General features: G+C 43.4%; 1 long non-coding RNA gene across 2 annotated transcripts; it reads right to left on the bottom strand.

Moving 5' to 3' along the window:
• Positions 1 to 19639: 19639 nt before the first annotated feature.
• LOC125704174 (uncharacterized) lies at positions 19640 to 22501 on the bottom strand. 2 transcript variants are annotated; one of them, XR_007381043.1, is made up of 2 exons: positions 22251 to 22501; positions 19640 to 20905 (listed from the first exon to the last, which is right to left on the bottom strand). It is a non-coding gene; the product is annotated as an uncharacterized LOC125704174 (long non-coding RNA). The 2 variants fall into 2 exon arrangements; XR_007381044.1 differs by having other exon boundaries at positions 22350 to 22501.
• Between the last annotated feature and the right edge of the window lie 2292 nt (positions 22502 to 24793).

Genomic DNA, 24793 nt, shown 5'->3' with positions numbered 1-24793 from the left:
CAACACCTCCTCTTGTTATCTTTGAACTTGACAAGATAGCTGCTCCTTAAAGCCAGTTCATGCTTCACTTTTCTGCGTGCACTTTTCGGCTGTGGACAATCGTGTGCGCGGCAGCCTGCATTCATACTACAGTTGACTGTGCGTGTTTGTAGTTGGTGCATGCATACACCAGTGATATTTCACCAGACCAGGAGAGGGCAGATGTATTGCTACAAACACAAATAAAATCAGTGTAGTGAAACAGGTAAATTTTCATCAATAATTTTAACAACTAAGTTATTAGTCTAGGCTCGGGTGATACTATGGTAATATGGCATACCAATGTATATTGAATTTTTTCCTTTATTCTTTTGTCATTGACTGCTGATCTGAGACCCCATGCTGCCACCTATTGGAAATACCTAATCAATTACATTGCACATGCGCATGCACAGTGCATGGACGCACGCGGTTTCTGCTAGACATAAAAAATCTGGGCTACATGCACAGCGACCTCAATTGTTTGCAGCCAGCTTCTGATGAAAAAACCGAAAGCACATGCAGAAAAGTGAAGCATGAATTGGCCTTAGCCTCTAGGTGTCTGTAGGGTGAGTATGGTAGACCTTAAACCGGTGCTTCCAAAAACTCACCAGTACATTGATTTTCCAAAAAAGGAAATAATACCCTGTAGTTTGTGTACACAACACAGATAGCAGCATACAAAACTTCACCCCTCCCCCACATCGACTTTTCTGACCACACCACAGACTAAGACTGAAAGCAACTGAACCAGTCTTGAAGTGGCCAGAAGATGCCACCCTGGCACTACAGGACTGGGACATGTTCAAGTAACCAGCCATTTATAACCAACAAATCAATCTCTAGGAATATACAGAGACTGTCAAAGCCCACATTACCAAATGTACTGATTATGTGACGTACAAGAGGACCATCATTAAATGGGCTAATCAGAAGCCATGGCTGGCGGGAGGTTCACAAGCTGCTGAAGGAACGGAACACTGCTTTCAGAGCTGGTGACGCCGCTGGCCTGAGAACAGTCAGGGCCAACCTGTCTAGTGCCATCAATAAAGCTAAACACCAGTATACAAAAAGATAAACTATAACAGAGACTCAGGGAGCCTGTGGCAGGTAATCCACCCCAACCACAGACCAGTAATCTCTCTGCTAAGCAAAGCAATCTCAACAAGTTCTTTGACCGCTTCGAAGTACAAAACACCACACCTGCAAACAACCCCCCTCCCCCAACCACATGACCAGGTTATGTGCATGTCTTCAGCCAGTCTGAAGAGGGCACTCTCCAGGATTAACACCCATAAGGCTGCTGGTCCACACAACATACCTGGTCCTGTATTGAAAGTCTATTTGGAGGAGCTCAAAGACATTTTTAACACCTCCCCGAGTCAGGCTATAGTTCCTAAATGCTTTAACTTGAAGCCACAACCATTATACCTGTATCAAAGAAGACATCTCCATCATGTGTCAGTGACTACCACCCAATTACACTGACCTCGATTATCATGAAGTGCTTGGAAAAGCTTGTCATGCAGCATATTATATCCAATATTCCCTCCGCCCTGGATCCCTTTCAGTTTGCAAATTGGACCAACAGGTCGAAAGATGATAGAATCTCCTCTGCTTTCCACTCTGCCCTCACCCACCCAGACAAAAAAAAACTGATATGTGAGAATGCTGTTCATAGACTTCATTTTAGCATTCAATACCATCATTCCTCAGCCGCTGATATAGAAACTGGGCCTGCTGGGCCTCAATTCTGGAATTGGTTGCTGGACTTCCTTACTGAGAGACCACAAGTGGGTCAGCAAAAATATATCCAGCACCATCACACTGAGCACCAGGGCACCCCAAGGATGTGTGCTCAGTCCCTTGCTCTTCACCTTGCTGACCCATAACTGCACACCAAATTACAGCACCAAGCTCATCAAGTTTGCAGACAACACCACAGAGGTGGGTCTCATCAAAAACAACAATGAGACTCCGTACAGCAATGAGGTGAACCACCTGGCCATGTGCTGGAGCAGCAACAATCTCCTCTTAAATGTAAACAAAACAAAGGAGATCACCATTGATTTCAGGAGATCGCACACCCAACACCCCCTGCTGATCATAAGTGGTACTACCGTGAAATTCTTGCACCCCTCACATCAGAGAAGACTTCTCCTGATCAAAGAATATTGCATAACTGGCAAAGAAAGCCCAACAACCCCTCTACTTCCTATGCAAAATAAAGAGAGCTAATGCCCAGGTGCCAATCATGGCCTACTTCTATTGAAGCATCACAGTAAGTATTCTGGCAAAGTTCATCACTGTGTGATTTAGATGCTGCATGGACAACAATTGACAAACCTGCAGCACATAGTGAACACAGAAGGAAAGATCATTGGAATCCCACTCCATTCCCTCCTAGAAATCTACAACAACCACCTAGTCTGCAAAGCAGTCAGCATTGTGGGAGACCCCACCCACCCTTCTAAAAGCTTCTTCAGTTTCCTGCCATCTGGGAGACAGTACCAGAGCCTCCATGCCTGCTCCACCAGACTGAGGAATAGTTTCATCCACTAAGCTGTCTTCTCGCCCCCCCACTATCCCCATAAAGTCTGGACTTTTGCCAGCCCCCACCCACCCATTTCCAGTACAATCCACTTTACTTATTTTACTTTGTTTACTTACCTACAACATAAACAGTAAACCTAAAAACGGCTGCTGTCTACATTTGTTGTTTGAATCCACCATATTTGCACTGCCTTATATCTTTTGCACAAAGTATTTAATTTTATTTTATCGTTGCACTCAAGTGCAACTCCAGTGCAGACCGGGGAGGGTTTTTGTTCGGGCCCAGTACAAGCCAACTGTGGTCAACTTGAGTTGGGTCAAGACAGGAAAGGGATAGCGAACACAGAATAGCCCACTGATGTGATATCTTGGGGGAAAAAAAGGAGAGAAAATGGGCTCCTCTTTTTGACTTAATGTTTCTTTGTTGGTAAAAAGCCTAATATCTTTGCAGAAACAACAGGGGACGCCTCCTGGAGGCAAAGTCTGGTTCGCCGGCTACTCAGCACCCCAGAAGTTTGTTTTACAGTTTAAGCAGTGAGCAGTGTACATATTTCTGCAGGCTTGGGATGGGCTGGCAGAAATTTATGCGGCAAACAGTTTCTTCAACTTTTGTGCTTAGCAAGGGCACAAAAGCCAGTCCCCAGAGCCAGAAACCTCATCAGATTTAGGCTGACTCAGGGTTCAAATACTGCATACCTGAAAGTGGGGCAAGGTGTTATTACTTACATGATGCCCCCCCAAGTTTTCACTCCCTCAACCTACATGCCACCACGTGGCGACCCATATAATCGCGGCACTGGTGGTAAGACAGGCAACCAATTTTCTCCTACATCCATGTTGGAAGACCATCCAATCAGGTTCTAGAATGTTTGCCAACCCTTTTTTGGGTTGAGGCTCTGGGTGACTCCCACCACCGCTGACACAGTGATGTTACAGACCAAGGATGGATCTGTTGATAAACAGTGCAGATAAACAGTGTGAACCATGAAACAATTTCTCCATCCTGTGTTGAAGTATCAGCTATAAGTCAGCTAATCTGAAAATGTGTAGTTAGTACTTAACTAATATCTTGACATGATCTGACCCAGAGAAATTAAATTGCACGATTTAGTGGCATTCTTACTAGCTACCAAGGTTACTTTAAAATTAAATTGCAGGTGAAACATGGCTGGCAATCTTAAGTTACTAGCAGAGCTACCAGTTGGCACAGAATCTGTATTTCTAGTTGCATAATCATAGGAACACAGTTCAGTTTTATACTCAATGACTAGATATTTATGCTGAGGAAAAAAAGAAATCTGCAGCAGTATGATGTCTTGTTTCAGTACCAGAGGTCTCCAGTCACTATTCCCTCTGCTGAACTGATGCATCTAGCCCTGGATTGAATAAGGCAGCTGGAATGGAGTAGCGGTATCGTTTCCTTGGGAAGGCATTCAGGTCCTCCACAGGTGATTTTTATCCGCTACTGGCCCACCCTGTAGCCCGGGATCATAGTATTGCTAGCAGTCTGGGTACACAAGATTACCACTGGGTGATCTATTTGTATCCAAATGCCTGAGGTCTGCTGAGATGAGACATCGACTGGGCATTTCACTTAATCTACAAATCACTCTATACGCTTGAACAAACCAACCACAAGAAAAAGAAGTGAAATAATCACTTTCGCTTGATAAATACGAATTAGTAATTGGTATTCTAGGAGCATTTCTACATCTATGTTGAGAGCTCACGTTTACAATTTTATGGTTTGGTTTTTAGTATGGGAGAGAACTATTATAAGACTCATTTAAAGTTGAAGCACTGTAAAAGAGCCTCTTTGGCTTTTGAACAAGACAGGTGTGCAACCAAAGACCAAATGTCTTTCATTTCATATGACACAAGGGACGTGACCTATGGTACGTAATTAAGCAGGCCAAAGTCCACAGCCATTCCTGTCATCTGTTTTCTGTCCATGGGGTTGTATCGTCGCCCTGCTGTCAGAAGGTCTCAAAGATTTCAATGAGAAATGACGGCCACCACTCATTCAACACACGCAATGACTACACTAGAAAGAAAATTTGTCATATGTATATGCGTAAGAGAGTGAGGGTTTAAGAGTGGGAGTCTTTTGTTTTAAAGCAGTTTAATGTTTTATGTTAATGTCCTTCTGCACTCTACTAGCACTCCTCCCTTCTGGATTCTAATACTCAGAAGGGGGAGATTCATTCTGGGGGAACAGCAGTACTGGACCCCACCACCCCAGAGCAAAATATATTTCAAAAAGCTGGAGGGGGGGGGGTGTCAGTTTACTTGAATAAGTCTATCAACGATTAACAGGTTTACAGGTTCAGAATAAAGGCATTTTTTTTTGCAACCTGGGCACACGTCAATGAGAAGCTGCTGCACGACTAGCTTTATTTAGAGTTTTTACCTTTTTACACAGTTGTGTGTTTTCACTGGGTAAACACCACAAATTAGATATTAAAAATCAATGAGAGGATGGATGCTCTGTGCCGACATTATCTAGGACTTTATCTTCCGAAATTCAGTTAGTGGTTTGTGCCTGAAACACAGTGCTACTTACTGAATCTGAAAGCATGTGATCAAAAAACCAGAATATAAATCTGCTGAGCAAAAACAGGGTAACTCTGGAGAAGGAAGTGTTTAAAAGGATGGAGACATTCTTTCACCTTGCACAGTCGATTATCCAGCATACAGTAACAGAAATCTTGGAGCCCATCCCAGGAAGCAACAGGGGACACACAGACTGGCATGGCAGTCTATTGGACAAATAGACGCATGGACGCACATACATGCACACACACAAACACACGTACCATGGGCAATTTAGAGACACAGATTCAGTTAACCACAAGAACGTAACAGTGGAAAGGAACCAGAATACCCAGAGGAAACCCAAAGCACATGGGGAGAACATGTGAACTTCAGAGCACAAGGTGTGAAATAGGAGCCCTAGCCACTCAGGGTTAAAGGGGCAGCATGTGGCTCAGTGGACTAAGCTCATGTGCCTATACGCAGAAGGTCGCCAGTTCAAATCCACCCTCAGCACATCTGCAGATCCTTAACCCCCATCTCCCTAAGCACTGCTTCAAGTAGCTGCCCTTCATGGACAACTTACTCTACAAAGAACAAATTGAAGGAGGCATAAAGACAATTACCCTACAGGGATCAATAAAGTATCAATTAATGTCATAAGTAACAAGAACACAAATCTGTGGATGCTTTCCTACCGTACCATACTTTTGGTATAGTACTTTCTTTTCATTGACTTCCAGCCAAGTGCCAGTATCAAAATATTCGACTGGCGAAAGTGCCAAACCAACTAGGGTACTTTTTTTTGAAGTGGGACTTGAAATGCTTTGTCAGTTGGTTATGCAAATAACAAGACAAGATATTGTTATTTGTGCAGAACATTTCAAAAGGATACAATTGAAAATATTTTCTGGAGATTGAATAATACAGAATACTATTTTACAGTAAGAATGGCATGTGAACTCAACCCAGAAGGTTCCCTATTGGCCATGGGGACCGAATCAGGAACTTTCTCAGTGTAAGGTAACAAGATAAACCACTGTACCAGGCACTTGTAACATTTACATAACATACACATTTAGTCTGCCTGCAATTCTTTGCCAACTCCCTGGCTTTATTTATGGCAATAGTATTGCCTTTTTTCGTAATTACATCTTTATATTTTTATACAGCTCCATCAGCAGTGTTTGTTCTGCGGCGGAAAAAGACACTGCTCTCATTTTACAAGCTTTCCGACTTATTTGATCGATCTATCGTTCATCCATTCATTCGCGCTTCTTAAATACCTCAGGTGTAACTGACTAAGTTACTGACTAACAAACTAAGTGAGACTATGCAAGAATGATTTGTATGAGCCTTGATTAGTGAAAGCTGCACTGCATTAGTGAAACAACATGAGGCTAAGTTTAGAGATGCCGCTAGTTTGAGTCAGACTTTTTCGGGAAAGTCTGGCTTTCTTTAGCTACTTTCATTGAATACCCCCCTGGTAAAAAAAAATACAATAAGATCAGGATGCAAGGACAAGAATAAATATTTAATATAAACAAAGAGTTCAACAAATTTCTCACACACCCGTCTAGATGAGATTTAGACAGCAAGGATGAAAAGAACGCATACAGTGCTCATGCAACAAAGGTAAACTATAAATGGACTTTTAAACATTTTGCATATTAATTGCAAGGTTGTTTTTCCTTTGACAGACTAAACGTGTTTTAGAAAAACTTAAACTCCCTGCACTATAATGTCTATAGTTCAAAATCAGTACAAAATATCCTGCCTCATATTATAACGTCATTCAATGCCAATACATTCATATTCTCGTGGAAAACGAACACCTTGAAGTACCGAACTTCTTGGTACTTCCTTGAAGTACTAAAAGTATGGTACTTGGTGCAGTGGAGAAGTACCTTGTGTTGAGAAAGGGCCTGTGCTTGTTGGTCACTAAGTGGATGTGTCCCAGCACCTGCTGTATTGGTGACAAGTTCATGCATCATACTGAGACGTCGTGGTACATTTCCATTCTGCTGCAGTGCCACTGTCCGCCAATAAAAGGCTCCGTGAAATCTATTCCAGTTACTCCTGCTTAAGTGCCACATTACTCATTTTGAGTAACATGGGCATGCCTCGCATTTGACAGCTTCATATTTAATTCAGTAAATGAAACCTGGGTGGGGTTTTGTTGGTGAAGGCCAGGGATGTAGTGTTGGAGGGTCTGTCCACAAGGGGGAGCCCAGGAAGAGCCCCACAAGGACTAGACCCCTAAAAGGAATTTACTCATTTGAGATGGTGTCTGTTAGGCCATCAGAGATGGACGTGCATGGGGTCCCCTTCTTGGACCTACATCATATTGCCAAAAGTATTGGGACACCCCTACAAAATCATTGAATTCAAGTTTTCCAATCACTTCCATAGCAACAAGTCTATAAAATCAAACACTTAGGCATGCAAACTGCTTCTACAAACATTTTGGAAAGAATGGGTCACCTCAGTGAATTCAAGCATGGTACCGTGATAGGATGCCACCTGTGAAATATCACTACTAAATATTCCACTGTCAACTGTTAGTGGTATTATAACAAAGTGGAAGCAATTGGGAACAACAGCAACTCAGCCATGAAGTGGTAGACCATGTAAAATCACAGAGCGGGGACAATGCATGCTGAGGCGCAAAGTGTGCAGAAGTCGCCAACTGTCTTCAAAGTCAATAGCCACAGACCTCCAAACTTCATGTGGCCTTCAGATTAGCTCAAGAACAGAGCATAGAGAACTTCATCGAATGCATTTCCATAGCTGAGCAGCTGCGTCCAAGTCTTACATCACCAAGTGCAATGGAAAGCCTCGAATGCAGTGATGTAAAGCACACCACCACTGAACTCTCTGGAGTGACTAATCACACTTCTCTGTATGGCAATCCAATGGACAAGTCTGGGTTTGGCGGTTGCCAAGAGAATGGTACTTCCCTGACTGCATTGTGCCAAGTGTAAAGCTTGGTGGAGGGGGGATTATGGTGTGGGGTTGTTTTTCAGGGTTTGAGCTTGGCCCTTTAGTTCCAGTGAAAGGAACTCTTAATGCTGCAGCATTCAAAGCCATTTTGGACAATTTCATGTTCCCAACTTTGTAAGAATAATTTGGGGATGGCCCCTTCCTGTTCCAACATGACTACGCACCAGTGTACAAAGCAAGGACCATAGGGACATGGGTGAGTGTCTGGTGTGGAGGAACGTGACTGGCCTGCACAGAGCCCTGACCTCAACCACATGGAACACTTTTGGGATGAATTAGAGCGGAGACTGCGAGCCAGATCTTCTCACGTCTCGCGCATCTGACCTCACAAATGCTCTCCCGGAAGAATGGTCAAAAATTCCCATACACATACTCCTAAACTTTGTGGTCAGCCTTTCCTGAAGAGTTGAAGCTGTAATAGCATATTAAAGCCTACGTATTAAGAATAGGATGTCATTAAAGTTCATATGTATGTAAAGACAGATGTCCCAATACTTTTGGCATTATAGTGTATCATGGGATAATTCTGGTCACTACAAACCACGAGGTCTGGTCCTGTGCATCAAGAGCTCAGCTCAAGTGAGGGGAAAATAAATGTCATAAAACTGAATCAGAACAGGTTTGAATTTCAACATGACAGGCCTGAGCTGAATACTAGAGGGAGACACTCTAATTCAGACAACTTCAACTTCAAGGCCTGAGAAAATAATTTTATTCTATAATGCCTATTTTACCTATACTCACCTATTTTTCTATCCAAAAGAATGTCTTCACATTCAATATCTGATTTTCTAAGTGCAATCTAGCATTTAGCTAAATTAGTGTTCATCAAGAAGTCTACCATTCTTTGGATCTATTAACTTCTCTGATGAAAAATGTTCACAAAAAGGTTTGAAAGCTGGCCACTCTCTGTAAAAATATATTTTCTACTGAGTCTGAAACTCCCCAACCTTATTTCTCAAGAAGTGTTTTATTTTTGCAGACGTGAGCTGCCATTCCAGTAAATGGAGCCCACTCTCCGGTGGATTTGTAGGTGGATGCTGAGAGGTCAGGGGTCACCGTGAGGCAAGCAGCCTTTGCTCCAGTGAGCATACAGGAGTACTTTACATAGCCTGACCCAGAAAGATTACAAACTAAAAACACTATGAACACTATAACTAATATTCAGTAATATCTTACTAGTCTATTACTGCTACTGGTGGTGCAGTGGGTAGGATTCCTTGCCTATGATTGGAAAGTCAGTTCAAAATCCCAGGGGTTGGCTGATGCCCCCCCTTGGCCCTTGAGCAAGGTGCTTAACACTGCCCCCAAAAATTACTCCAGAGGCAATGTACCCAGTGCGCTATCCTCCAACCTTGCTGTTAGCCATCTGTGTGTGTCAAGGAGAGCAAAATTGGGTATGTGAAAAAAATGTCCTCATGGTGATGAATAAAGTATCCCTATTCCATGCTAGTAGTTGTAAGAGCAGCAAAAGTATTATCATTAAGACATAACACCAGACAGGTCAGCCGTCCCTAACCCTGACTGCAAATGTAGTGTGTGCAAAAACTACTTTTGACTGGTAGTGTAGGGGTCTTTATTTTAACCCAGAAATTGATTAACTTTTCAGATTGACGCATTGAGTCAGCAATCACACACACACACACACACACACACACACACACACACACACACACACACACACACACACACACACACACACACAAGCAATTAGGCAAATTGTTTGTCTAAAACCTAGGAGAACATCTCCATGTTGCAGACACAAATTCCTTTAGATAGATATCAGCTTATTCACTTGTTCTTTTATGATACCCGACACTCTACAACATTCTGGGATCAGCTCACCTTAGGTTTCATTGTATGTTCATGGCATCCTTTGATATTCACCTCAAGTATGGTTTAAAATGTATGTAAACTTCATGCATGCAAACATGGTTACTGACCACTGAAAACATGATACACTGCTGGCACTGCTGGTTATTATAGACTAGACTAACAGGGAACAATGCTCATTGACTACATCCCTCTGCTTTTCCTTTTCCTTGCAATTCAGGGTAGTCTACGTGATTACCTTACTCATCAGTCCCGCCTGGGAATGGGTGATGGCAGCCTGGGATTCTGGAGCTCCATTCTGTGGTTGGTTTTCTAGTTTTAGGGAAGGAATTACATGCGTTTTCGACCACTCCAATTATGGCAGAGAGGCGGCATGTGAAGACAAGTTACGGGGGTATTATCCATCCTTTTAAACAGAACATTTTAACAGAGCTGTAACAGCTAAAACAAAAGCCAATGGGTCAATAGTATCCAAAAGTAGAGAGCCAATGGGACAGACATTAAAAACAAAACAGAAAACGACTAAACAGAGGCCCTGCATTTCCCTGAAATCACTAATTAAGCCTTTTAAACAATCTGTATGCTTGAATGCCCTCTATTATAATTAACATAATTCTGCATATTAGTCTGTGGCAATTTATTTCATAGCAGGGCCATAGATTATGACAGTTGAGATCACATATTTACTTTACAGCTCAGTGCTCATGCTGATGAAGTAGTCCACTATGAAAGACTATGCTTGTGGCCCATAGATTCCAACTATCACTCAAGTGCCCAGCAATATTCACACCCTATCTGCAAGTTAAATAATCTCCAAACTCCAACTATCCGGTGGATTAATCACCTTTGCTAAGCACCGATGATCTCTGCCTTGAAATCAAAAAGGTAAAGTCTTGTATCATGTTTGGCCTTGACCCAGGTGCTCCATTACATGATATCCCTCAATTCTATCAACTATTTAGAAATAAATTTGAGTGATAGATAGAATATTCTAAGTATTATTAGACCAAGACTTAGATCTAAACATTTCACTGAGGGCTCCTGTGCGGATAACTTAATATCAATTCCATTAATTAGATTGAATGAGTCATAACATGAACCCATCATAAAATGCACACTACTGAATGTTTGCTCTTTAGGAAGTAAATCACTTCCTCTTAATGATATGGTGCTGGACTCTAATCGAGACCTGTGTTGTTCTCAGTCGTTTTGGTGCATTTCTCAAAACTGCCAGTTCAAACTCCATATCATCTCATCATTTGTGAACATTGTAACAGCAATCTTGAAAAAACAGCAAATGCTTTAGTACTTCATGCAACCGAATGCGTACAATTGTCTATGGTTTTTTGTATTTTCAATTGGTAAAGCAATTTGGTCAAAACACACTACACTGGTACCAAACTGAATAGTCCCACTATACAAAACAAATAGTTTTATCTCAGCGCTTCAGTAATTGCATGCAAAAGTATCGAACTACTTGTCAAAATCTGTCAAGCATATTTCATACATTTCTGGTACATTTTTTTTCTGGAAATGTTTCCTAAATTGACCCGAAAAGTTTGTGACCTGAATCAATTTTTTCCCACTTAAAATAATGTAGATATAAATAATTTGTTCGAACCTCAGAAACACTGATTTTTTTTTTTATGTTTTTCTGTGACCAAGCATATAGACTTAAATTAAAATAACCTTAATTATACACAAATAATGCAAATTAAATAAAACAGTACAACTGAGTATTCTCTTGTTGGCGAGCTTGAAGTTTAAGCCAAAGAAATCCAGGAGTCTGGTAATCAGGAACTGGAAGGTGACCAACAGGTTCAAGCTGCATGTGCAAGAGGAAGTGATTTCAACGATAGAGGAGAATCCAATCAAGTGCCTTGGAAAGTGGTTTGATGACTCACTTACTGACAAGAATAACATCGCCAGTACGGCGAAGGAGTTAGAGGAATGGCTGAGGAGGATCGAAAAATCAGGGCTCCTGGGAAAGTTTAAAGCATGGCTCTATCAACACGTACTGTTGCCAAGACTCATGTGGCTGCTGACTGTGTATGAAGTTCCAAAGACATGCGTTGAAGGACTGGAGAGGAAGATCAATAAGCATCTCTTTAAGTGATCCCACCAAGCTTCACTGCAGTTGGCCTATACATAAGATCAGGGCAGCTCCAACTTCCTGTCATCTGTGGTGGAGGAATTCAAAGTTGCAAAGTCGTAATGACATACTGAGACTTCAAAAATGAACAAGTCAGACATGCAGGTGTCATCACAAGATCAGGATGCAAGTGGACAGTAGACATCTGTTGCACAAGCTGAGTGCATGCTGAAGCTACGTGATCATTGGAGCACCATGCACAGGAAGATAGGGACTTGGAACCTCCCATTTCCAACAGTTGGGGAAGGTAGGACCCAGTGACAGAAGAGCCATGATTCAAGTGGTGGCGCGGAACTTGGTAGAGGAGGAACGAAGGTCAAGGGCAGTGGAGCTAGCTTCCCAAAGAGCCTGGACCAAATGTTCCCCATCTCCTTCCTGCTGTGGTCGGTGTACGATACACTCCCAACCCCAACAAACTTGCACAAGTGGGGCATGAGAGAGGATCCATTGTGCAAGCTGTGTGGGGAGAGAGGCACCATGGCACACATCCTGCCCAGGTGTAAAACAGCACTCACCCAAGGAAGGTACAAGTAGCACCACAAGGTGCTTATTACACTCGCCAACACCTTAGAGCTGTAGAGAAGAAAGAAATGCCAACCACTCCAGAAAACAACATCAATCCAGTTTGTAAGGGAGGGGGAGAAGCAACCAACCACAGTGACAACAAGAACCAGTCTGCTATAAAAAGCCCAATCATGGGAGATGAAAGTCGACCTGGGAGGAAGGCTGCAGTTCCCCCACACTGTCCAGACAACCCTGAGGCTGGATGTGGTACTGTGGTCTGGAGAGGCAAAAAAGATCATCCTCATAGAACTTATAGCCCCATGGGACTCTACTCTGAGTCCCTCCCGAATGACCGAGCTCCTCACCCTATCTCTAAGGGAGAGCCCAGCCACCCTGCAGAGGAAACTCATTTCGGCTGCTTGTACTCGTGATCTCGTTCTTTCAGTAACTACAAATAGCTCATGACCATAGGTGAGGGTAGGAACGTAGATAGACTGGTAAATGGCTCAGCTCCTTCTTCAGCATGACAGACCAATGCGGCGCCCGCATCACTGCTGACGTTGCACCGATTCCCCTGTCGATCTCCCACTCCATCCTTCCCTCACTCGTGAACAAACTCCTCCAGTTAGGGAAGGACCTCCTCCCCAACCCAGAGAGAGCACTCCAACCTTTTCTGGTTGAGGACAATAGTCTCGGATTTGGAGGTGCTGATTATCATCCCAGCCGCTTCACACTCAGCTGTACACTTCTCCAGTAAGAGCCAAAGGTCACGGTCTGATGAGGCCACATCATCTGCAAAAAGCAGAGACCTAATCCTGAGGTCACCAAACTGGACACCCTCAATGCCCTGGCTGAACCTAGAAATAAAATTAACCGAATTGGTGACAAAGGGCAGCCCTGGCAGAGTCTAACCCTCACCGGAAACGAGTCCGCCTTACTGCCGACAATGCGGACCAAGCTCTGACACCGGTTTTACAGTGACCGAACAGCCCTTATAAGGTAGCCAGGCACCCCATACTTCTGGAGCACTCACCACAGGACTCCCCGAGGTACGTGGTCGAATGCCTTCTCCAAGTGCACAAAGCACGTGTAGACTGGTTGGGCAAACTTCCACGCACCCTATAGGATCCTGCCGAGAGTATAGAGCTGGTCCACTGTTCCGTGGCCAGGGTGAAAACCACACTGCTGCTCCTGAGTCCAAGGTTCGACTATCCGATGGACCCTCCTCTCCAGCACCCACGAATAGACCTTACCAGGGAGGCTGAGGGGTGTGATCCCCCTGTAGTTGGAACAAACCCTCCAGTCCCCTCTTTTGAAGAGGGGGACCTCCACCCCGGTCTGCCAATCCAGAGGTGCCTCCCCGATGTCCAAGCAATGCTGCAAATGTGTGTCAACCAAGACAGCCCCACAGCATCCAGAGCCTTGAGGAATTCCGGGCGGATCTCATCCACCTCCGGGGCTCAGCCACTGAGTAGCATTTTAACCACCTCAGTGGCCTCTGCCCCAGAGATAAATGAGTATGTCGGTGGGATTGAGGAGGTCTTCAAAGTATTCTTTCCACCGACCCACATTGGTAAGGTGAGCAGTGCACCATCCCCACCATAAACGGTGTTGATGCTGCACTACTTTCCCACCCTGAGCCGCCGGATGGTGGACCAGAATCTCATCGAAGCCGTCTGGAAGTCGTTCTCCATGGCCTCATCAAACTCCTCCCATACCCGAGTTTTAGCCTCAGTGACCGCCAAAGCCGTGTTCCACATGGCCTGCTGGTACTCATCAGCTGCCTCCCGAGTCCCACAGGCTAAAAAGGCCCGATAGGACTCCTTATTCAGCTTGATGGTATCCCTCACCACTGGTGTCCACCAACGGGTTTGGGGATTGCCGCTGCGACAGGCACTGACCACCTTACGACCACAGTTCTGGTCAGCCACCTCCACAATGGAGGCACGGACCATGGCCCAATTGGACTCAATGTCCCCCAACCCATCCGGGACAAGGGCGAAGTTCTTCTCCTTCTGATAAGGGATTCCACCAGACGTTCCCAGCAGACCCGCACTATGCGTTTGGGTCTGCCAGGTCTGACCAGCTTCTTCCCCCATCAGCGGAACCAACCCACCACTAGGTGGTGATCGGTTGACAGCTCTGCCCTTCTCCTCACCCGAGTGTCCAATACATGTAGCTGCAAGTCCGATGACGTGACCACAAAGTCGATCATTGAACTGCAGCATTTGGTGTCCTGGTGCCAAGTACACATATGGACACCCTTATGCTTGAACATGGTGTTCATCCTGGACAATCCATGACGAGCACAGAAGTCCAATAACAAAACACCACTCAGGTTCAGATTGGGGGGGGGGGCGTTCCTCCCAATCACACCCCTCCAGATCTCACTGTCATTGCCCACGTGAGCACTGAAGTCCCCCAGCAGAACGAGAGAGTACCCGGGAGGAGCACTCTCCAACACCCCTTCCAAGGACTCCAAAAAGGGTGGGTATTCTGAACTGCCATTTGGCGCATAAGCGCAAACAACAATCAGGACCCTTCCTCCCACCCAAAGGCGAAGGGAGGCTCTCATCCACCACGGTAACCCCCAATGTACAGGCACCCAACCAGGGGGCAATAAGTATGCCCACCCCTGCTTAGTGCCTCTCCCCGTGAGCAACTCCAGAGTGGAAGACGGTCCAACCCTCCTTCAAGGTGGAAGGAAACCTTCAAGGTTCCAGAGCCCAAGCCGTGCGTCGAGATGAACCTGACCATATCTAGTTAGAACCTCACAACCTCACGCACCAGCTCAGGCTCCTTCCCCGTCAGAGAGGTGACATTCCATATCCCTAGAGCTAGCTTTTGCAACCCAGGATCGGACCGCCATGGTCCCCGCCTTCGGCCACTGCCCAATTCACATTGCGCCCGACCCCTTTGGCCCCTTCTACAGGTGGTGAGCCCATAATATACAACATATAATATTGCATACAGTGCACTGCATTGGGGGGAAAGGAGTGATGTCACTCCGTCACCGTCAATCTTGTGCATCTTTAGTGCTACTTTTATTTCCTAGATATTACAATATTAATATCCAGACAATGACGTCACAGCCCTTATGACCCCATTCGGACGTGACACCAGGCTCGTTTGCTAGTGCTGCGTTTGAGCTGCAAAAAACACTGTTCTATGTTTTATAGGTTTTTTTATATTAATGGGTATTTACCTAGGGCAGCAAACAATCACCAGCCCCTCTATTAACAGCATTAATTGGGCTCACTTGTTAGTGGTGTGTCCATTTATGCTGCAGAAACTACTGCTGTCCTTTATATACAACTGTGGATTATTAGAGTAATTGTAAAAATTGTGACCGACAAATCAGGCTTCATGAAGTAATTGCGGGAGCGGCATGGTGGTGCAGTGGTTAGCACTGTTGCCTCACACCTCTGGGACCCGGGTTCAAGCCTCCACCTGGGTTACATGTGTGTGGAGTTTGCATGTTCTCCCCATGTTGTCGTGGAGTTTCCTCCGGATACTCCGGTTTCCCCACACAATCCAAAAACTTGCTGAGGCTAACTGGACTTGCTAAATTGCCCGTAGGAATGTGTGTGTGAGTGTGCCCTGCGATGGGCTGGCCCCCCATCCTAGGTTGCTCCCTGCCTCGTGCCCATTGCTTCCAGGATAGGCTCCGGACCCCCCGCGACCCAGTAGGATAAGCGGCTTGGAAAATGGATCGATGGATGAAGCAATTGCAGTAATTTCTAAAACTTTGATCAGTGCAGCATGGAATGAAGCTTTATTTGTAGAAGCATATGCTTTATTCCACTTGTATTTCTCTACATGTCTCTGTATGTACGACATGCAACACCTACGATTTTGCTCACTACATCCATCAACTTTGTTTTGCATTAAAATTGAAAATGTTTCCTCATTCAGAAGTCTGTGGATTATTTTACGTAAAATAAATGTATTAAATGTAAAAACCAGTGTCACACCAAACGTAGTAACTGACCAAAAATATTGCAAACTAAGCAAATCACCGTAATAATTGCTGCACTTTGATGATGAATGACTTGCTATAGATTGCGCTGTTTGTTACAGATGGCCCACCCCCATTAGAAAAATTCAAAATTTAAGTGACCGTTAATGCAAGTTGTGTTGAAACAAACTACTTCACTCAACTTTGTTCAACCTTCAAATTGTAAAGGTAAGAAACATGAATGTGTGAAAAAATGTGTCCAATAACTGCTCCTAATATTTAATTTTACAAGCACTGAAAGTCAATTTCAACTGAGACATTCCACTTCCCTTACGAAAAAGTATACAAGTGTACTATAAGTTTCCTAAACTAAAATTAAGTATACTCTCAGTAAACTTATGTGCTAAAAGTCTAACTTAAGTATACCTGGCTTAAACCAACATGTATTTTCTTTAATTTTGGCATTCAAAATATTTGTTCATTTTGAGTGACAGAGAAAAAGCTAAGTATGTTTTGCAAATTTTTATTGGTGTAATCTATATGTAGTCATATCGCTACTGTGTTGTTTGTAGCAATTTTAAGTATAGAAATACAAATAATTAATATTACTAAATACACATAAAATATATACTTTAATAAACTAAAAGTGGGCCAAAAAGTATACTTTAAAAAAGTTTTTTTTTGTAAGGGCTTATTTGCATTTCTTATTGCTCATAACATACACATAGTTTTACAAATGCGTAGGGTACCAAAGATTCCAAAAGAAGAGGTTGTGTAAAATAATTTTAACAAAAGGTCTCAAATTGTGAAGGATGGTAAAATTGCAATGCCATCATACTCAGTGTGGAGAGAGCTTAGCCAAAACCTGAAAGGTGTTATGTAAAGAGCCCTGGAGGACATATGTATGCACAACACAGGAACCTGATCAAAAAGCCCTGCATGAAATACAGACCAGCTCCAGCTTAGCCCACAACAGTGAGGAACAGGAAGACACAGAAACATTCATGTCAGTGTTCTGCCGATTTGATAAGCTTTATTAAAATACTAGTGCACTGTCAGAGAAACAGTCCAATTTGTACCTCTGCTTATCAACAACACTGCACAGAAGTGGACTGAATATGGCACCGCCTGAAATGCCTACACTGATCCAAGTTCAAATACGCCGGGCAGTGACCCAAATAGAACTGCAACATAACAAGCAAAGAGAAAGCACTTCTTCGGCGTTACACCTGGGAGTGCAGTTACAGTGCGATACCGGGCAAACCTCACAATACATAGATGTGATCTGCACGGTTCAGTCTAAACATATCTTCACAAAAAATAAAACTATATAAAATAACCTACCTAACCCAGGCTCCTCTGAACGTGATTTCGAGAAAGGAGCCAAATAAGCAGCAAGTGTTAAACAAATCAATGTTTGCACCTTCATCGCTGCCCAAACTACACCCTTCGACATCAAATATGATTTCATCCACAGAAGATTCCGCCAGCTTGCAGATCCCCTTCTCCTGATGTATACAGGTTACCATCATATTACATGTTTAAGCAGAGTGCATAAATCCAAAAATGGAGTTCAATGTCATTGCAGCTCACGCGCCACTCGCTAGTAGGTAAATATGCCCATACGACTTGCTGTTCGGAAGGGTGCATATATATTCAGGTGTTGCACATCCTGGCCACCATCCTACACACACACACTGTTGCAGTGTGTGTGTTTGCAACATCAGACGGCAACTCAAACCTATTTTTTTATATCACATAATCCAATCAAAATGTCACTATCTAAAGAGTGCTGGGGAGGAACTTGATGTGTCTGAGGGGAAAAAATTATCACACATATATACATTACATGCAAATACACCAAAATGGATCATTTTAAATTACTTGATGACGAGTCATCTATTGGGTGAAAGTAACCCCCCCTCGAAAAGGCCTAACCAGCAATTTAAGGCACGGAAAGGGCACTTTTTCTAAGGGTATAGGTTCAAGCCAGTCGGTTAATTTTGTTCGCTCATCTAGTTCCACCAAGTCGATCTTTATGACCTTAGTCATACCAGGATTTCACAGAAGAATTAACCTACAACGCCCCGCCAAACAGGGTTAGTAGAGGTTAACAAAATCTTAGGAATCCCATGTAATGGGAGTCAATTTCAGTATTAATCACAGAACTGGGACAGAAAAAACTGCCACATCAACGTGTGAGAATCATATTAATATGCTACTGGTATGGTGATCTAATTAACGTTGTTGTCTTTATTTCAAACAAAATGCTAGTCTTTAAAACACTCCTGTTTGCTAGCGGCTGGTTGATTGCAGGTAGCCAGTACCATCTGGCCAGTACCATAGGGCAAAGCCTATCGGGAACACTCACCTGATATTTAGTTGCCATATATAGGATCCCACCTGCCGTTTCCATCGCATAGTATATAAAATCCCTTTCCTGGCCTCATTCGGCATGTGCAACCTTTCATTAAAATGACTAAATTGACAGAAACCAGCATATTAGTCATCACGTCAGCTGGCATGGTGTTCCTGACCAAAGAACCCTGTGAAATCAGATTTTAACAAATGTATTACATAAGTTGTTTAAAAGCTTAGTACAATTTATGCCACCTTACTAAACTGTCCTTTTGGAGCGAGGGCCAGAGCCGCTTCAACTTATAATTGTTTATATAATAAAATATTTCAGTCCAATAGTCCCACACAGAACCAATCCATGCTTATAAAGATCTGATTTAGTGGTTTGTTACAGAACAATTTCACTTTTGCCAACAGTGAAAGTTTCTTGCACACACAGGAAGGGTACTCTGTACTGGAGTGGCACTGCAGCACATTCCCCACCTCGTGCTCCCAAGGATATACTTTTATGCCCAAGCTAGACTCAAAGTAACGTGTACTGTAAATTGTGCAGCAGCTATGACCACAGTTAAATCATTTAAAAGGTCATCTCTATGGAACCTGTACAACTGGTTAAATGTAGTCAAAAATTAAAAAGTAAAAGAAAGAACTTCTAGAGAGATCTGGGTTCCAAGGACACCCATTAAGCATTTAGCAAAAACCTTCAACCATGAAACGTACAAGGAAAGTTCATTTCAAAGAACATCTTTATTAAAGATTACATACAAAAGTCCACACAAACTAGCAGGTCCCGTTGAGACATACCCAAAATCTTCCATCATAATTGGCTTAATACTTTTTCCCCAAACCAAAGCTAAAGCCCCAAGCACACTTCACAAGTCTGTCATATCACCATTGTACAGGCTGCCTGATGGAGATCAAACAGTGAGACAACTCCACCGCTGGTCAGTTCCCCTGGCTCTTAACAGGCCGGGACAAGTGCAATACCTGATTAGCAGACAGCATTGCCACCTATCCCAACCTGCACAGAAAGGGAGGTCCCACACTGGCCCAAGTCAGGAGTCCTTCACTGCCACAATCAGTTTTGCATGGATTTGCACAGCGGGAGCAACAGCTGCATGCAAACCAGCAAAACTGAATGGGGACCAGTGGCAAAGATGCCCCATTCAAGTGTCACTCCTTCCAAATGCACTGATCCAGAAGTACTTGAAGTGCTCACACTGCAGTAGATGACAAAAAACTACATGCACTATGAGCACTTTAATACTGCTAAAACTTCACTCAACACCTTCTGTATGGGGTGGAAGGGGGGGGGGATAAGCAGCAATTTAAAACAAATTTAGCTGTGTCTTATGCAGCATTTAAACAGGAGACAAAGCAGGCCACCATCAGTTTTGCATAGATTTGCACAACTCTGTTTTTCCTGTAGTGCAACTATGCAAAACTAGCAGAGAACTGCAAAAGAAAAAAAACGCGAAGGAAAAATATCCTGCGCTAGATGCAAGACAGACCCTTATGCAAGAAGGAGCACTTAGAGCAGTAGGTGCTAGTCTACTTCACTATCTGCACTAGATGCACCTTAGCACAAGCAAGTAGTTCAAGCCAGCAGAAGCATCACTTACCAGAAGGGGGGTGTCAGCACAGTGCTAGAAGTGCCTCCATTGCAGTAGATGATGTAGTACTACCTGCACTGTAAGCACTTTGACACTACAGTGACAAGTGACCTAAGAGCAGGGGGATTTTTATCCACACAAGCATTTGCAGGCACATGCACATGTTCAGGGAAGGGTATGCTTCATTTCTAATGACAGAAAGCAAGATGCAGAGGATGGATGTTCTGCTTTGTGCATTCCCCCCGCATGTTTTCAGAAAAGGACCCCTACAATTTGTACACGGAAGTTACACAATACTGTTAAAAGTGATTAAAAAGAGAACAGCCTTACCAACAGCAAGCTCCATCTAATACAAGTTGTAGTATAGTGATGTGCTTGAACCTGAAGAAAAGGGGAAAGGGCACATAAATTGCATCATCTGTGCAAAAAGGGGTCTAAAGTTAGTCACATAGAGATTTCTGGTGGGCCACGTGTTAAACTACTGCCATGTAGCAGAGATTAACTGCACACCTCGATTCAAAAGCAAGCAACTTTCATCAATGTGCATGAATCCCACGACGTAAGGAGGCCTACCGACGCACCAGCCGACGTGCCTGAACGCCGAGTGAAGCACGCACGCTGCGTCGTCAGCGGAACATACCCCACCCCCACGGGCGGACGCATGCGTGGTGCAACGGGACGGTCCTAGTTCACCACCCACGTTCGGGGACGCATGCGCAGTGTGACGGGACAGTTCACGTTTACCCCTCCCCCGTGAAACTCACTAACATGGCGCTACGGAGCCCGTAGACATTAGCGTTCGCTACTCCCGGCGCCCGCTGGCGAAGTGCAAAAAGAAGGGAAAAGCCGCGTATTTACACGACCCACTGTCCGCAGTGGGTGAATGTCGTCCTAAAATCATTTTTTAAAAACCATATTCGCATAACCCGCGGCGGCTAATCACTTCCCGTCGTCAGACTAAGCCATAAAATGCATGGGCTAACGACTAGCTAAAACCGTGTAGTTAAACGTGAGCTGCCGGCATCTCCGGCGCAGTAATGACGCGCTAAACATCACCCAACACACCAGGCAGTTAACACATTTCAAAATACGGGACAGAGCAACAGTAATCGCCTAGTAAAACAAAGCCCATCACAAGGCGAGTAGGACGGCATGCCTGGTGCCCGGCCTCCTATCTGCGTTACGCATTGTCCCCTTTAAAGGTCTCTCGAAGTTTGAAAAATAGCGCAAACCTCAGCGAACTATTGGTTCCCAAAATCAGAGACACTGTAGATTTTTCGGGAACGGCCGAGAACTTCGTGTGGCCGGACGTAGTTCGCGGCCTTGTCCCATGTGCCGCCGCTTTGTTCTGGGGGCACTTTAACTCACGCCACCACACAAGGGGTACTGCCGAAAAACTTTCAAACGCACAATTTAAAATTATTACTAATCTACAAACTTAAAATGGTTATTTTTCCACAAGGCTCACCTATTCATAACTCCCGGGCTGCTGCTGTGTTCCCCCTCCACTCTGCCTACGGAGTTCAGATGGGCACTGCAGAGAAGCAGTACCACGCTTTTTCAAATCTCCCTCATTCCTGCAACTATGGAGGAGGAGGGAGGACTGCCATGCGCCTCATACTACACCAGGATTTAAGTGATTAAAAAGAAATTGCGAGCAGTCGATCCACAATATCGGCGGCTACATCATGCCCGATGGCACTTTGCAAGATATATAAGACGGTACCTTTCTACCGCCCCATCCCACAGCGAAGCTCACAACAGGTCCTCCCTTGTCAATAACATGCGCGTAGTGAAGAGGGGGGTAAAAAAAAAAAAAACTCACCCAGTACGATCCACCATCTTCACGCCGCTCGCACGAACACTTACCGCTCGTCGTCACTACTCACGACCGCGGAGAGGACGAAAAAAAAATCAACTTTATAATAATAATAAAAAATACACGCCGAAGTTCGCCATCTGAGCTCCGTACGCATTTTTCTTCAATTCTGGGCTAAGTTAATAAACAGCGGCAAAATTGCGAAAGTGGCGCGAAGAAGAAACCCGCATACGACCATGTGGGTGAATGAAGGGCGGCTCCCGCTGAACGTAAATATCTACAACCCAACTCCTTCATTAGCATAAATAAGCTACTTCCGATCTTTACCGTCCGCCAATCCAAACAAGACTTGTTACAACGTTACAGGCGTACATTTACGCGCATGGATTTGGCTGCGTGTCAGTTGCACGCTGTATGATTTTCTCTGCGGTCTAAGTAGTACTGGTTTATTTTATGGCGCGTATGATTACCGGTCTGATGTTAAACAAAAATAAATGTGTGTTTAACCGTATTTGTGACATTGCTGATCGGTGCTTAGGGAAAATACGTGATATACGTTGGACTTCCTAGAAAGTGCAAGGGTCTTTCAGATCGGTTACGACTAACTACTTAAGCGAAGAAACGGAGCCGTTAATTGTAAGGTACTAAATGGACATATAGGCTTGTTGTTGATTTTTATGTAATCTAAATCTAACCGTAAAATCTTTTTAAAAGCTTTAAATATCTGCATGGTATCTAAATTCTTTTAGTTGTATATTTCTTTTTTAAGTTAAAGACTACGGTAACATGATTTACATCTGAAATTCAGACTTCATTGTTTTACAAGTTACAAAAATTTAAAGATAAAGGTGAAATTTACATATAATTGCTTGTAATTATGTATTTTGCGTACATTAGCTGTAGCTTGCACATGCTATTGTACACGTATTTAATTGTTGTTAAATAGCCGTATGACAACTTTTACAGTCGTAACTGTAGCATATATTACATATAAGTTCCCCAAAGGTTGATCTGAAGAAGAATTTTGTGGGTAGGACTTCAAGATTGTATGGTAATTAAAATGCTTCTTTGTTAAACGATTTAGTAGTGTTTTAATATTAGTTTAAATTTCTAAACAACACGAAGGACAAGAAGTTGTTACAGATACACTGACTGTTAAGGGAGTTCAAAAAATGAAGTTAACTTATCGCACCATTGTTTCAGCAGCTGTTTTGAAACAGCATGCGCGCTACATTAGCGGCAACGAATTGTGTTTAATAAGGACGCTAATTAAATTACTTAGGATTGGATTTCCAGACCGGGAATCTGATCAGGCAAAGGTAATGCCGTATTTCTTTGCATTAAGTGGGATCTTCGGTAACAGCAACCAGGACATTCTGTTTTTAGACATAAGAACCCCCCTGTTAATTGCTCACCGGTAAATCCACTCCCCACTATTTATTTTATATCCAAAGCAAAACAAGATCCAACTTGTTTATCAGGGCTGCCTGGTATAAAGCATCAACTATATGAGGTTAATTGCCTTTTTTTAATGTTAATTACATATTTAGGAAGTATTTTTGGGCAGCATGGTGACGCAGTGGATAGCACTATTACCTTTACCTCACGCCATTAGGGGTAAGTGTTTAAATCACACCTCCACTGTGTATGGGTTTGTATTTACCACATTGGGGGGACATTTGGTAAAAGCAAAATTTTTCAGTCCCCACAATATAAATTTTATAAAAATCTGTGAATACATTCAAAAAAATAAAAGAACCAAAAGTCTTGTGTTTTGTTTGGTTACTTATGATTAAGGTTACGGCTGGGTAAGCATTAGGGTTATCATAGCTAGGATTGGGTTATACCCATAGAAATGAATGGAAAGTTCACACAATGATAGGAATATATGAGTGTGTGTATATGTGTGTGTGTAGTTTGCATGTTCTCCTCATGTTCTGCACATTTCCCTCCACAATCAAATGAGATATGGATTTGTGCTAACCAATGTCCCTAGATTGTCCATAGTGTATGTGCCCTGGGATGGACTGGCATCTCCTCCAGGGTGCACCTCTCTTGTGTGCCTTATGATATCTGGAACAGTCTCCAGGCACCTCTGAAATCCTCTGACCAGAGGTGAGTTTCCCGAAGCCTTCTTAAAACTATGTAATTTGTAAGTTCTATCTTTTAACACAGAACTTACGAAGGACGTAGTGTTAAGAAGGCTTCGGGAAACTCACCCCAGTGTGGATGGGAATTATTATGTTTGAAGTGAAAATGTATTGTGAACTAAGATTTTAGCTAAAATCACAATTATATGCACACTAAAATCATTAGCAGTGCTAGGATTCTGGCTTAATGACACTACATCATTCAGTATCTAAAAGACATTTGATAAAGTAAGAACATATAGCTTCTAGTGAAAAGATTTCCTTGTAAATTTGCAGGAGCAGTTTCATAATAAAATATTG

This window comes from Brienomyrus brachyistius, chromosome 1 (genome assembly GCF_023856365.1).
Source record: "Brienomyrus brachyistius isolate T26 chromosome 1, BBRACH_0.4, whole genome shotgun sequence".
NCBI lineage: Eukaryota > Metazoa > Chordata > Actinopteri > Osteoglossiformes > Mormyridae > Brienomyrus > Brienomyrus brachyistius.
This window is presented reverse-complemented; position numbering and strand designations above follow the sequence as displayed.